The 15,591-nt window shown below is 35.8% G+C and overlaps 1 protein-coding gene across 2 annotated transcripts in view; it reads right to left on the bottom strand.

Annotated features, from left to right (window-relative positions):
* Positions 1-15,591, bottom strand: part of ADK (adenosine kinase) — a 531,760-nt gene that overhangs the window by 439,672 nt on the left and 76,497 nt on the right. The gene's annotated exons all lie outside the window — the stretch shown is intronic.

Below are 15,591 nucleotides of genomic sequence, written 5' to 3'. Positions count from 1 at the left end.
ACCTACATACTTTCATGCTTCAATCTCATGGCCAGACACAAATAAAAACAAGTGATAATAAGATCAGAAAAAGTAAATAAAGTAAGGGGTACCTGGGTGGCTCAGTCAGTTAAACATTGGACTCTTGATTTCAGCTTAGGTCATGATCTCAGAGTCATGAGATCGAGCCCTGTATCAGCATGGAGCCTGCTTGGGATTTTCTCTCTTCCTCTCTCTCTGCCCCTATCCCACTCACGTGTGTGCATGCACTCTCTCTCTCTCTCTCTCTCTCTCTCTCAAAATAAATAAATAAATTTTTAAGTAAATTAAAATCCTAGAAATACTGGCTGAATCTTTCATACTTCACTGAAAAATGTATTTCATTAGCTAGCCATTTTTAACTATAATGAACATTCAATTTCAGCATCTAAACGAACAGTGCACCACATACTACTTTCTAATACATAATTAATTTAATTATGTAATTAATTTAATACATAAATTAATTTAGAATGATCATCCTTTTCATTTGTAAAAATAATGAATTTAAGCCTAATTTTCTCTCCTTCATTTGGAAATATTCAAGAACACATAAAATAATTAAAATGTTTCCCTTAATTTGTAAGTATGTAACTCAGTAATATTGTTTACTTGAAAATGTAAAGAAAACTAAAACATAAATTTTAGTAATACACAATTCCTTTTAGAAATAACTACATTTTTCATGCATGTGGAATTATGACAGTCAATAGGATTTACATTATGTCAAACTTAAAAATATCTACTGAATTTTAGAATATATAGAAGTTTCTCTGGCATGTAACCAGCAATAGTTTCTACCTTTAAGATAAAATTCAGTACTGAATATAAGTTTATATTTGAATATTTTCCACTGAGCTCCTCTACCCCCAAAATATTATGCCCTAAAAATATTAGAAGATCTCCCATAGTCTTTTTAAAAGTTCTGTATTCATTCATCCTCTGTATCTGCACAAACAAAACAGGCAAAATAGCACCATCTGGTGGGTATCACTTTAGTTTTAAAATAATTTTCTACATCTACCTTACTAACGCTTCTTTGAAAAAACTGCATAACAATAGGGAATCATTTTAAAGTACTATGAATTAATGATGAAAAGTAGCTTAATTAGCAAGCAAAAGTACACTTTAAAATCGAGCCAACTTTGCAGCACTGTTTCTTAATTATTAAGAAGTTAACTTTCTATGATGCCATTTAGGATAAAATCTCCTCAGAACTTACCCTTGTGGTCTTAATTTAAAAAAGACTAATATAAAAAAGACATTTTTAATATAAAAATAATTCATATTTTTCATATAATACATCTATACTATTCAAAGAAAAGGATGAGATGCGAACATAATAATCCTCACAAAAAGTAGAATTGTCTGTTATTTGTTTATTTTTAGGGTTAATTTTGTTTTTATTTATATTCAAGTTAGTTAACATGCAGTGTCTTGGCTTCAGGAGTAAAACCCAGTGATTCATCTTTTACATATGACACCCAGTGCTCATCCCCAAAAGTGTGGGTGTGTCTAAATTATCAGCTGAAATTAATAAGGCTGATCTAAAAGTTTATTAACAATAACAGCTTTCTGAGTACTAACAATATGCTGGATAAGTGTCAAAACATAAATTAACTCCCAATTTTAGTGAGCCAAATAAACATGTAACAACTATGGAAAGGAATACAAACAAACAGAAGACAAAATCAGAAAAAAGGTTGTGTTTTTAATTTTGGTAATTTTTTTTGTTTGTTTATTTTTGAGAGAGAGAGACAGAAACAGAGTGTAAGCCAGGGAGGAGCAGTGAGAGAGGGAGACACAGAATCTGAAACAGGCTCCAGGCTCTGAGCCATCAGCACAGAGCCCGATGCGGGGCTTGAACTCACGGACAGAGAGATCATGACCGGAGCCAAAGTCGGATGCTCAACCGACTGAGCCACCCAGGCACCCCATGAAGCACCACCTTCTTAATTCAAGTAATACTTATTCTATAATCCACAGGCATTTAATTCACTTCAACAGCATTCAACAAGCAGTGTTCTATGTACTACACACAAGAAGAACTGAATATGAAATAGCCACAGGCCTCAAGAAGTTTAGTCTAATACAGAAGATAACACAGACAAATTATAGTATAACAGAAACAAATTTATCAGAGGTGAAGAGGAAGCAGCTAAGTTTTGAAATTATCAGGCAGCTAATACTCGAGAAGGGTAGACCAGCACGTGCAAAAGCACAGATACAAAAATAAGCAATTAATTCTTACTAGGGCTAAAGGTAGAAGGCTGTTGGTAGGAATAGTGCCAAAAGGGAAAGCAAGATTCAGATCTGCTTCCAAAGTCATGCTTAATAACTTAAAATTCATCCTGTAGGCAATGGGAGAACTATTAAAGTGTTTTAATAACATGGTCAAGTGATGGGACAAATTAGTGTTTTAGAAAGATGGACAATCAGTAGGACGGAAACAAACAAAAGTACAAAAAGCATTAAAAGAAGAATGTAAAGTAAGGACAGGAGAAGGAGTGAGACTGGAGGCACAGTTATATGAGGTGCTACTGTAACATCCCGGGTGAGAACTATGAAAAAAAAAGAACGGATAGAGTTGGAGATATTTAAAAAAATATTTTTTTAATATTCATTTAAGAGAGAGAGATACATTTTTTTAATGTTTATTTATTTTTGAGAGTGAGAGCAGGGGAGGGGAAGAGAGAAGGGGAGACACAGAATCTGAAGCAGGCTTCAGGCTCTGAGCTGTCAGCACAGAGCCTGATGTGGAGCCTGAACTCACAAACTGTGAGATCATGACCTGAGCCAAAATTGGATGCTCAACTGAATAAGCCACCCAGGTGCCCCTAGAATTGGAGACATTTAAACATAATATATATTCATTAAAATGTACTGAGTTTCTAGAATACGTTTGGTATAGTGCCAAGCCCTGATAGAGAGATAAAAGTACCCTTGCCTTTAGCTCATAATCTAGAAAAGACAAAAGAAAACAGGGAATTACAAAATGATCTAATAATTCCTCTGACATAAAATCTGCATAAAACCTAGATTTAGGTGTTAAAAACAGACAACAAGCCTAACCTGGAGTCACTTATGTTAAGTGACTTCACCAAAGCAAGATTTAATTACAGTTTTAGCTTTCCCAGAAATGAAATATTTAACCCAATCAGGAACAGCCTGATCAGCAGTAGTTTAGCAAATCTGCCTGATTTAGACCCCTGCCATTGGTTGCAAAAACCAACCTGTCTTTTTGCCTAGTAAAACTGTCTTGTTCCTGCTCCCTCCTGCCTATAAAAATCTTTCATTTTGTACAGCTCCTTGGATAGCCTTTTGTTTTTTTTAAGACAGAGAGAGGGAGAGTGTGCATGCACAAGGAGGGTAAAAGGGCAGAAGGAGAGAGAATCCCAAGCAGGCTCCATGCTCAAAATGGAGCCCAATGTGAGGTTGGATCCCACAACCCTGCGATCATGACCTGAGCTAAAATCAAGAGTCGGACACTCCACTGACAGAGCCACCCAGGTGCCCTTCGAATCTTCTTTCCATCTGTTAGACTGGATGCTATCCAGTTCATGAATCACTGAAATGCTAAAAACAAAACCATGAGCCCAAAATGGAGTCACTTATGTTAAGCCACCACATTAGCAAACCAAGACTTAATACAGAACCTAACTAGAGTTTTAACAACATCCTTCCTTGCCCCCTCCACCAGGCCAAGAATGTGACCTTTAGCCAGCTAACCTGTAGTTTGCATTGTTTTAGGCAAAGTTGTCCTTCTGATGAAGGATAGAAGCAGAAAAATGTTCACCTTTAACCCAGAAGGCTGACCTATAGCCTGCATAATTTTGATAAGGATCAAATAAGTGCTGGTTGCTACATTCTTAAAGGGTCTCAAGACTGCCTGTACATTTCACCAATAGTTAATACGGAACTGAATGATAAGCACCAGAGAAATCTTACAAAAATAGTTTTACAAGTAGAAATTCGAAGAAAACATTTGTAATCTAATACTCCCTGCGTGTCCCTCCCCCCTGAAACTCTAAGCATATAACCACAAGCTTCATAAAGCAAAAGTGCAGCCTTTGCCCACAGGTCCTATCCCTGTGCTACTTAAATAAACTAAACTAAGTTGCACCATACAACTTCTCAAGAATTCTTTCTTGGCTGTTGCACTCCACGATCCAGCAACACTTGTAAGGGGAACAGAAGGTCTATCACTGGATTACCTTGTAGTGCTGATCAGGATTCTTTGCTAATAATTTCCTTCTTTCCATTCCCTATCTGTCCTTAAAAACCTTTCCTTTCCTGCAGCTCAATGGGATACCCTTCTATTGTCACATATGAGATAGGGGAACTAAAGGAACGCCATGAACAGCTGTTTGTTTGTTCCTTTGTTTCTTTTTCCCACTTCTTTCCCACCTCTACTTTTGCTAGGACATACACACATGTTATAGAACAGACAATGTATGTCCTCCTTGGAGAGGACAATGATTTCTTTGGAGTCTCCCAACAAACACAACAGATAATCTAAGGAGTGACCAGGCAGGGTTGTCATGAACTTTCCAAGACCAAGGACTCATCAAGACACCTAAACACTCTTTATTCCTGGATTATGGAGACCACCCAACAACCTTCCTCAGTAAAAACCCCATGACCCCAGCAAAGACAAGAATCACTCTTCTTTCTTTTCTGAATCTCCCTGATGCTCTGTTCGTATCTACACTCTATATCTTCAATAAACTCTGCTCTCACTTCCTCTTGGCTCACCTTTGATCTCTACCTTGCACAAAGCCAAGGACTCTCTTGGGTGGTCCTACAGGCCCTCCTCTGAGTCCTTGGACCCAGCCAGCCTTCATCAGATGGAATGCTACCAGATTCACAAATGAGCAAACAAAGCTAATTTGATCTTCAAATTTACTTAGATCAATTTTGCTTTTTAACAGAGATCAAAGTTTCCCAGATAAAATTCTGAATCTTGAAAAGGATTTGAGGGGGGCGCCTGGGTGGCTCAGTCGGTTAAGCATCCGACTTCGGCTCAGGTCATGATCTCACAGTCCGTGAGTTCGAGCCCCGCGTCAGGCTCTGTGCTGACAGCTCAGAGCCTGGAGCCTGTTTCAGATTCTGTGTCTCCCTCTCTCTCTGCCCCTCCCCTGTTCATGCTCTGTCTCTCTCTGTCTCAAAAATAAATAATAAAAAATGTTAAAAAAAAAAATTAAAAAAAAAAAAAAGAAAAGGATTTGAGGTAGTGAGGGGAGACCTACAAGGAGGAGGTTTTTAGAGGGAGTAGCATGTGCAATTATATGGACAAGAGGGACATGTTCAATGAATTGCAAACAGATGCTAGAATTAGGGATTAAAAAGCAAACAAAGTTCTTTAGGTTTCATCATGCAAAGAGAAGTCATTGAAAGGTTTTAAACCTGGAAGAAACAAGATCAGATTTCCATTTATAAAAATTATAATAGGCCAAATATAAATAATGTGCGTATTTGAGTGTCCCCACACACGAGAAAGATGATTCACACGAATTATCTTAAATTAACAATACAAAGCAAGGGTGACAAAAAAGCCAAAGAGCTACAATTGATTTCAGAGTACTCTTGATTCAACACTTACACTGTGACCTTGAAGAAGTATGTTAAATTTCTAGTCGCCTAGGGGTGCCTGGGTGGCTCAGTGGGTTAAGCGGCCGACTTCGGCTCAGGTCATAATCTCCCGGTCTGTGAGTTCGAGCCCTGCGTCAGACACTGTGCTGACAGTTCAGAGCCTGGAGCCTGTTTCAGATTCTGTGTCTCCCTCTCTCTGACCCTCCCCCATTCATGCTCTGTCTCTGTCTCAAAAATAAATAAACGTAAAAAAAAAATTAAAAAAAAATTTCTAGTCGCCTATTCTTTGTAGGATGAAATACTACTATAACTTCAAAAGAGGTCATAACAATAAGGGATACATCACTTAATAACTATGGAACTATGTAACCTGTATTCAAACTAAAAATCAACAGTCCAAAAATAAAGAACAAATATGCTGCTTTCTGAAAGGGCATCAATTCAAAACCCAATGTTTCCATATGTATATATTGGAAAATTGACTACAATTTGGTAAAATGCTAAGAACAATGGGCTAAAAAAGAAGACCTGAGTACCAGTCTTCCCTACCAATTATGATTTCTATGCCTCAGTTTATTCTTTACCAAAAATAAAGGAATTGTACACTAAATGTTTTCTATAGCTGAAAATATTCAAGAACCTGAGGACATTTTCATTACTGCTGTAAGAGAATGGCATAACTTAAACATTAAATAATACCTTATGAAAAACTTTGTGGATGGGAAATGGAATCATTCATTTTAAATCAATCATTCATGATAAAACACAATTTTACCACCCTAAAGTTTTTTGTGCATAAAAATGGCCATAAGCAGAGAGGCTTAGAGCCATAACACCCTAAGTCTTTAAAAAAAATTTTCTAAATAAAATTCCTAAAGATTGACAGTAAACTGTATGCTAAGTCATTCCTGTAATCAACCTATATAATAGCTTTATTTACTCTGCCATACAAATGTGGACATCAAGGGCTAATGGCTAATAACAATGATAATGCTGTCAACAATACCAGTAACAAAGTCAATGACATGATCCCCAGAATCCAACAGAATCTTACAGTCTTACTGATAAATTTTGTTTTACAAATATCAATAACTCATTCCAAAGAGAATGGGATAGTTAATAGAACTTTCACATAGGGGTTTCCCAGTGTAATCTGAAATGAACAAAAAAAGAAGTGCTTCCTCTACTAATCTTTGAAAAAAAAAAAAAAGCGTTTCATCTCATACAATATTGGTTTTTCCAAATCCTTAACAATGGATTTACAAGGTTAAATGATTACAATTAAAAAAATATTTCATTTATGCAGGACCAGGTAAAACAATTATGAAAATAAATACGTAACTTTATTAGAGTATACTTTATGGACCACAAATCTAAGGTAAGAACAAAAAAAATTCTCTCATTACACAAACTGTTGGAACACAATGAAATATTGGTAAACATTAAGTTCTCAGTCAGGTCAGTCAACAAATATAATGGCCTACTGAGTCTTGGAAACACAAATGAAAGTTTCTACCCCTAAAAAATATTTAATCACTTTTAAATATCTGATGACATAATAAATATATAGAAAACATAATAAATTTATAATATGCTTGCAGGCTTCCAGTTTTGGAATAAATAAGTCATGGGAATAAAAGGTACAGCAGAGGGAATATACTCAATGGTACCATAATAATGTTATATGGTGACAGATGGCAGTGGCACTAGTGGTGAGCACAGTATAACATATAGAGTTGTCCAATTACTATGTTATACACCTGAAACTAATGTAACATTGTGTGCCAGCTATACTCTAAATAAATAAATAAATAAATAAATAAATAAATTTATACTATGATAACTCCTGAGGGCATAATTAGAATCAACAAAGGAAATAAGAAACATGCAAATGATAACAATACACTTAAAAATAACATGAAAGTCTTGGGCACCTGGGTGGCTCAGTCACTTAAGCGTACAACTCTTGATTTTGGCTCAGGTTGTGATCTCACCATCGTGAGACTGAGCCCTGCATCAAGCTCTGCGCTGAGCTTGGAGCCTGCGTGGGATTCTCGCTCTCCCTCTCTCTCTGTGTCCCTCCCCTGCTCGCACTCTGTCTCTCTCTCTCTCTCAAAAATAAAAAAAAAATAAAAACATTATAAAAATAATATGAAAGTCTTGAAGAGAGGATGAAAATTACCCACATCTCAGGAATTGAAACATTATTACTGTTACTTTCCAAGTCTCACTTTAACAAAAAAAAAAAGCATTGCAGAGAAATGAAAAGCATAAATATACACAGACATGAAAATTAAGGCAGAGCTTTCTACTTAAAAAGTTCTTCACATGCAAGGGAAATTGAATTTTTGTGGTTTGGCTATTACAAACTGATTTAAAGATACATAAATTAGAATATTTTAATTATACAATCACCTACTAATATTAAACATTCTTACATATAGTAAGTACTAGAATATGACAGACCATCTTGCTTTTTCCAGAGATTATTTGATTCTACTTTTATTCTTTCTTCAAGGTGGACTGAACCCAAAGTCATTGCTTTCATCAATGACTAATCTATACCTCTTTGCATGTGAGTTAATATTCTTATGGAGAAGATCTAATCCTACCTTTGTTAAATGACACAGTAAAACAATTCTAAACAAGTTACTAAGTAATGATTTATACTAGTCTAGAATAAAATCCTCAAAGTACTAAGACTTTAAACTCTGCCCCCCCACCGAAAAACTATACCATAAATCAGGTTTTCAGGAGGCAGCAGAAATGTGATCAGCTTCCCCATTGTGATCCTCTAAAAATATGCACCATCTCTTTTCAAATATAAAGCACTAACCAAAGCAACAGCTTATACTGTATACCATTCTTCTGAATACATTTTTCTACCTTCTCTGGTTTAGAGACAGTAAATTGTTTTGTTTATTTTTAAAGTTGTCCTGCTGGGTTGCTGAGGATCAAATTGAGAAAAAGGCTGCAAATTACATTCAGAAAGGGCTTTCTGATGATGTTCCTGAAGCACTGAATTAACCAGTCTTTACCTCCAAATTTATTGTATTTATAGATTAAGTCATTTTGTTTTGGGTGTCTGTTACTTTGTTTGGGTGTCTGTATACCTACAAATAGTATGCAAATATCCTGACTTTGGAGACAATTAGTTCTGGAAAAGTTTATTCTCTCATCTATCACATAAAGAAAAAAAATTCTAATTAAAAAAAAACTAAATTTGGCATTAAAAAAATTCTCTCAGAATCCAAACCTAAGGGGGCAGTCACACAAATCATTCCAAACTTAATCACCAACACCAGCTGCCTACTAGAATTAGAGGCACTTATATACAAAGTCAATCCAAATGTTGAAGAAAAAAGAAAGCTTGTTTGCTCTCTACTAAGGAAACTTAGGTTGATACTATTTGAGGAATAATGAGAGAGGCACTTAATTTTAACTCAGGATTCTGATTTTCATAAGGAGCCTGCTGTTAAAATTGATTACATTCATGAAAACAAAACTTGGATAACAAAGCTGTTTAATTAATCATCAACCTTGTAGTGAAACCAAGAATAACCAAAATTATTGTGAATAAACCCACTTAATGATAAAATACATGAATAAACATATGAACTGAAACCATCATAGATACTCTGTGGACTAAAGCAGTCTTTAAGTATTCACAAATATTTACTAAGTTTCTACCATGTGCCAGCCACTGGGGATACAAAGATGAATGAAATATGAACCTTGTGCTCAAAGTACTGAGTCTAGAAAGAATATTAACAAAAAAAATAAATAAATAAAAGCAGAAGTAGTTATTTGCATGCCAGGCATCATGGAATTCTCTACATGTACATTAAATATATGTAATGCTCATAATAATCCTGTAAGGTTAAGGATTATCACTCTCATAATTTAGATGAGGAAATATTTAAAAGAGTAAGTAACCCAAAGTCTCACAAGTAGGAATTATCAAAACCAGGATTTTAATTCTGGTCTGCCTGTTGGTTTGTACCAAACTAACCCCAGAGTACAGGAAGAGTGTACAATAGAGAAGACTACCAGAAAGAATATCTGAGTTAAGCCTCAAAAGGTGAAGAGGAGTTAGTCAAGGAGAATAAAAGAGGTTCCACAGTTTTTGAGAAAACTTTAAATAATACATGAAGTACTAACATTGGAAAGCACTACTATACATGTGACACATAGGTTAAATCAAATTCAAAATGACATGGACTTAAGTAGCCAATAATATAAAGAAAGTTCACTCTAGATTTCTTCAAAGACTAATGGGAGATGGGTTAATTATCCTTAAAGATTGTGAGAAAATAACTGACTAAAAGATAAAAACTATAAGAACCCCAGCAAAATATTTATATATTGATTCAAAGTTTTTACTCATATAAGAAAACATTATTACTATATCAAGGATATAATATGTTTTAAAGATAACAAAGGATAGGATTGTTATATAATAAAACTAGTTCAGTTCTATTCTTTTAAAGAATTACCTAATCTAAATTTAGTCAAGGTTAAAAAATACTAAAACAAATTTCTTTGTGCCACCATTATGCATGCCTGTATTTGTGTAAATTATTATATTTTAAGGGAATAATATATGTTTAGTATTAACAAAGGGCTCAAAATAATTATCTTACAAAATTGTTTAAAAGCTTATTCATGTATGATCTTAACAATGACTTACTATAATCAAATTTTTATAAATTCAAAGAGCATATACACTTTAGCTCTTTCCTACCTTCATCCTTTATGTTTTAGTCCCTAGCTTTATGGTTGACATCGGTTTGCCCATTTTGCTAAATTCTATCGTGGAAGCCAGTCACATTCCCTCTGCCCTCATTCTAGAATGGAAAATATTTTTAAAAACTAATTACACAATTTAATATTTAAATAAAAACTAGTTTGGGAGACAAAGGAGGAAAAAGTGGGGGTGAAAAAAAATATACACATTCTGTAAAAGGGAAATCAGTAGTAGGATTTGATAACAAAGAATTTTCTTTACAAGAGCATAGATTTATGGAAATTATACATGTAAAAGACATTTTCTACATTTCTTTGTTGAATTTTGGGATCCTGCTAAGATATTTCTCTCTCCTCTTTCTATCAAGCAGAAATTTTGTCTGTTTCAATAAAACAAAAAAAAAATCCTTCAATGAACATTTTCCCACCCAATTCAACATTAAAAAACTCAAAAAAAAAAAAAACACACCATAATTCCAAAACCTTTTTTTCCCCCCCAAATCTTCCATTAGGCTTTATCTATCTCCTTCTGTCTAACCTAACACAGTGCTGCAGACCTAGGAATTGGTATCTCTGGCCTTCCCAAACAAAAAAGCATAAAAGTTGTTGCAATGTTTGAGGAAGTGGGTTTCATTTCACACAAGCTATTAAAATTCAGTATCTACAAAGTGAGACATTTTTATAAAATAACATTTTCACAAGAAAAACAATTGAAATTATTAGCATACAAAGTAAAATTTAGAGAAAATTTCAAAATCTAGTCTAAATGTTCAATCGTTTAGCTAAATAATCGAAAAAGTCAAGTTGTAATCTCAATGAAGTTCCACAGAGGGAGCTAGCATCACAAAGAACAAATTTGTACTATACTGGACTTCAAGAAACGACCTAGTCTATTAGAAATAATTGGATTTCCATTCACCAACATGAGTTCAGTTTATCTTCTAAGATTTTACCCTAGATATTAACAACCCCCCAAAAATACAGTATTACCTACATATTTTGGCATATTTCTATTAAACCATATTAAAACTTATGAGAGGTAATATCTACCATGAGTACCTTTAAACAGTTTGTGAAGTAGGTACATTCATTTTAAATATTATTATTTCTCCTGGGGTACCTGGGTGGCTCAGTCAGTTAAGCATCCAACTCTTGATTTTGGCTGAGGTCATGATCTCACAGTTGGTGGGTTCAAGCACAGAGCCTGCATAAGATTCTCTCTCTCCCTCTCTCCCTCTCTCCCTCTCTGCCACTCCCCTGCTCGCTCTCTATCCCTGTTTCTCTAAAAATAAATAAATAAAGATTTTAAAAAACTATAGGAAAAAAAATAAAATAAAAAAAATATTATTATCCCTCCCAAAAAAGTAAAACATAGTCTTTCTCTAAGTCACTGAATTTAGGAAAAGTACAAAGCAATAAATAGAAATCTGAAATCAAATCACAATCTATTTCTTTTCTAATAGAAGATAAGTTATGTAATCGCTCCAAGCCTATTTCCCATAAAATGGGAATGATTATAATTTTTACATTCTAGTGTTGCTATGAGGATTAAATTAGAGCACAAAAGTAACTGACATAAAGATCTCCTTCCTTGTTTTTTAATACATAAGTATTATTTAATTCTTTAATAAATTTGTTTTCTAAAAAAATTTCAATAAATTTTCAAAAAAATCAATAATTACAGTTAGTAAAGAAAATGTTGTCAAGGATTAGATTAGTTGCTAATAGATGCTAAAAGTTCCCCAAAACTCCCAAATCCATATCACTCCCAAAATTTCCAACTCAGTCCTCAAGGGGATATAGATAGTGTTGGCATAACCCTTACAGTGTTTTTCAGGCAGAAATCTGTCATAGCTTCATCCTCAAAATATTCCTGTTTGTTGTAGGCCAAGGGAAAAAAGAATTCAACAATCAGAAGTTTCTGCTCTCTTCATTCCATGTTGACCCTGATGAATATTCCCATTGATAGCACATACTGCAATACTGTCAAGTAAATTTGTAACAAAGGATTGATGAACTACACTAGGACTGAAAAGCACTGAATAAAACTTCAGAAAACACCTCACCCTCCCACCCAGGGTGAAAAATCAAAGAGAGAGAAAGCAAAATAATAATAACAATATACTACTACTAATAATAATAATAATAGTCAATTTAAAACAACAAAGAGAGAACAAAGAAGTCCATTAGCATTTTTTGGCTGAAGAATTTCAGGCTAGAAACTTAGAAACTATACCCAATAGGATTACTGAATAGACTAAAAGAGAAGTAGGTAACTAAACAAATCATTTGCTTAATGGATAATTATAAAATAGCAGAGTACTGATCTAATCCCACAAGGATATTTGAGAGACAACTGCTCCAAGAGCAGAAGCCAGTTGAGAGAGTTTTCATAAACATCATCAGACTCACAAAAACCTACATCACAAGTAACTTTTATATAACCTTTCCATAGCTCGAAACTTTTTCACATAATTTCATTTAACCATCCTTAAACTCATTCAAACATGAAATTTTCACCATTTTATAAATAAAGACATTAAATTCAGATGATTAAATGATTAATCCAAGTGTGATAGGTTTCATACTTGTGCTAACTAGAACTATATTCCCCAGAATTTCCTTTCCTATATGGTTTCAGATTAGGACTAACCACAAAAAAATTCTGTGAACAATGTGGAGGGTGCAAGTGAAGCAGCAGCCATTTTATTCCAAAGGTAGTTATTGGTCACAGGCAGTAAAAGACAGAGAAGTATGGGTAGAATTCCAATTTGCCCTTATTTATCCCCAAACCACCCCAGCTCACCTTCCCAAACAATACCAGCACTATCACCAGATGCTCCACTGAAACTTGAGAGGTGGTAGCTGCAAAGAGCCAACAACCTACCAGCCTCCTTTACAGTTTACTCCAGCAGGTGGATTTTTGAAAGCTTCAACTCATGAAACTGAACCAGGACTGGACTTTTCTCTGATTCTTTGTGAGCCTTTACTTCCCTAGTTTTTTCCACAACTGAACAAGGTTTAATTCCTACAGTAAATTCCTTTATTTCTTAACACTCATAGTGGAACTGATACACCAAGGTTGTAATCTATGACAAAATTCATACATAAATTTCTTCTAATGCTAAGTCCAAGGCAGTACACATTTCTTCAAAAGCAGAAAATTGCAAGTTAGTTTAATTTTCTTTTTAATGTTTATTTATTTTTGAGAGAGAGGGAGAGAGCACGAGCAGGGGGAGGGGCAGAGAGACAGAAGGAAACACAGAATCTGAAGCAGCTCCAGGCTCTGAACTGTCAGAACAGAGCCTGGTGCAGGACTTGAACCCACGGACCGTGAGGACCAGGAGATCATGACCTGAGCTGAAGTCAGACACTTAACCGACTGAACCACCCAGGAGCCCAGGATTAATCCTTTAAAGGTTTTAAGATTTTACCAATAATGACATATATTTTTCATTCATCCATCATACATACATGAATATAAATCCAAGTTTAATCCCAAAATTATCTCTTATAATGAGTTCTTCTTCTTTATGTCAGGGTTAATAATTTTCTTTGAAATAGTAAAATATTTAAGCAAATATTCCAGAAGTTTCATGATCCAGGTATAACAACAGATGTGAAGAAACTATGAAATCCTAGAATTTTAAAGTGAGAACACAGTCAAAAGTTCACCAAACAGGATAAACTCTGGTCACAGAGAAGGTGAGAACCATTTGTGGTTGCCTGAAATAAATTTGATCAATGTTCATTTGAGATTCTCACAGAAGTCACCTGATGGTATTGGTTTAAAAAATGAGCAAAATAAATCTAACATACATTTACAAGGTACTCCTGGAGGCACAGCTTTGCAAGCACAAATGGTATATGTTACAGCTTTTTTAAAGATCAATTTTAAAAAGCAATAGAGTAGGGGGAAGAGTTAAGATGGCAGAGCAACATGGAGTCCTGAGCTTGTCTCATCCCTGAAACGCAGCTAGATCTGCACGAAACCATTTTGAACACATAAAGAAATTGATCTGAGGAACAGCACAATGATCTGCATTAACTTGAGCCACAGAACTCAGCAGGTACATGGTGTGGAGAGGTGAACAGGGGAGAGAAAAGCCGTGGAGGGTAGGGAGCCATTTTCATAGAGGGAGGACAGAGAGAAAAAGGAAGGGGAAAAGAACTGCACATCCGGATTGTGCAAGAAAAGCACTCCTCCTCAAAGCAACTGGAGAAAAAGAAAGGGTGAAAACAGTTGCACAGAACTGAACAAGAAATCTGTTCCCCAAAACCACTGACAGCGAGAAAGGAGAGGGTTTCAGTACCACCAGGATTCTATAAACAGTGGAGCACAGAGTCCGAAGTTTCACAGCTTAGTGCCCGATAGTGTTCTGGTGAGGAAGTAGGTCAAATCCCCAGGAGCAGGCAGCACAGTATGAGGGGTCTGTGTGCTACATTGGGAGAAGTGGTTTCCCTGCTTGGAATGCATTTGGTAGAGACCATATGGCCTCCCCACAGGCAAAGGTCCCAGCAGACCCCAGAAAGCAGCCACATTTACTGGTTCGGGAACAAAGACACCACAGTTCAGCAAAACCTGGTGCCAGATGTGTGTTGTGATTTGCCGTAATCTCTGAACCTCTGCCACTGCGCAATCACACAAACATTTTCTAGGGCAAACTAGCACCCAGCCATTGCTCAGCAAGACCCTCCCCAAGAGAGCTGGCATGGGTCTCTGAAGTATGGGGTTTGTTTGTTTTTTTTAATTTTTTTTAAGTTTATTCATTTTTTTTTAATTTTTTTTAAATATTTATTTATTTTTGAGAGACAGAGTGAGACAAAGTGAGACTGGGGGAGGGGCAGAGAGAGAGGGAGAAACAGGATTGGAAACAGGCTCCAGGATCTGAGCTGTCAGCACAGAGCCTGACGCAGGGCTCGAACCCACAGACTGCGAGATCATGACCTGAGCCGAAGTCAGATGCTCAACCGACTGAGCCACCCAGGTGCCCCAAGTTTATTCATTTTTGAGAGAGAGAGAGACAGAGTGTGAGCAGGGAAGGGGCAGAGAGAGAGGGAGACACAGAATCTGAACCAGGCTCCAGGCTCTGAGCTGTCAGCACAGAGCCCGACGCGGGGCTCGAACTCATGAACCGGGAGATCATGACCTGAGCTGAAGTCAGACGCTTAACCGACTGAGTCACCTAAGTGCCCCTGAAGTGTGGGGTTTTCAAACAACACCATCTGAGATAA

This window comes from Lynx rufus, unplaced genomic scaffold (genome assembly GCF_022079265.1).
Source record: "Lynx rufus isolate CCGP_SWC_20201006 ecotype Redwood Valley unplaced genomic scaffold, mLynRuf1.p SCAF_11, whole genome shotgun sequence".
In the NCBI taxonomy this organism is placed as follows: Eukaryota; Metazoa; Chordata; class Mammalia; order Carnivora; family Felidae; genus Lynx; species Lynx rufus.
The sequence above is the reverse complement of the archived record's forward strand: the minus strand, read 5'-3'. Positions and strand labels throughout refer to the sequence as shown.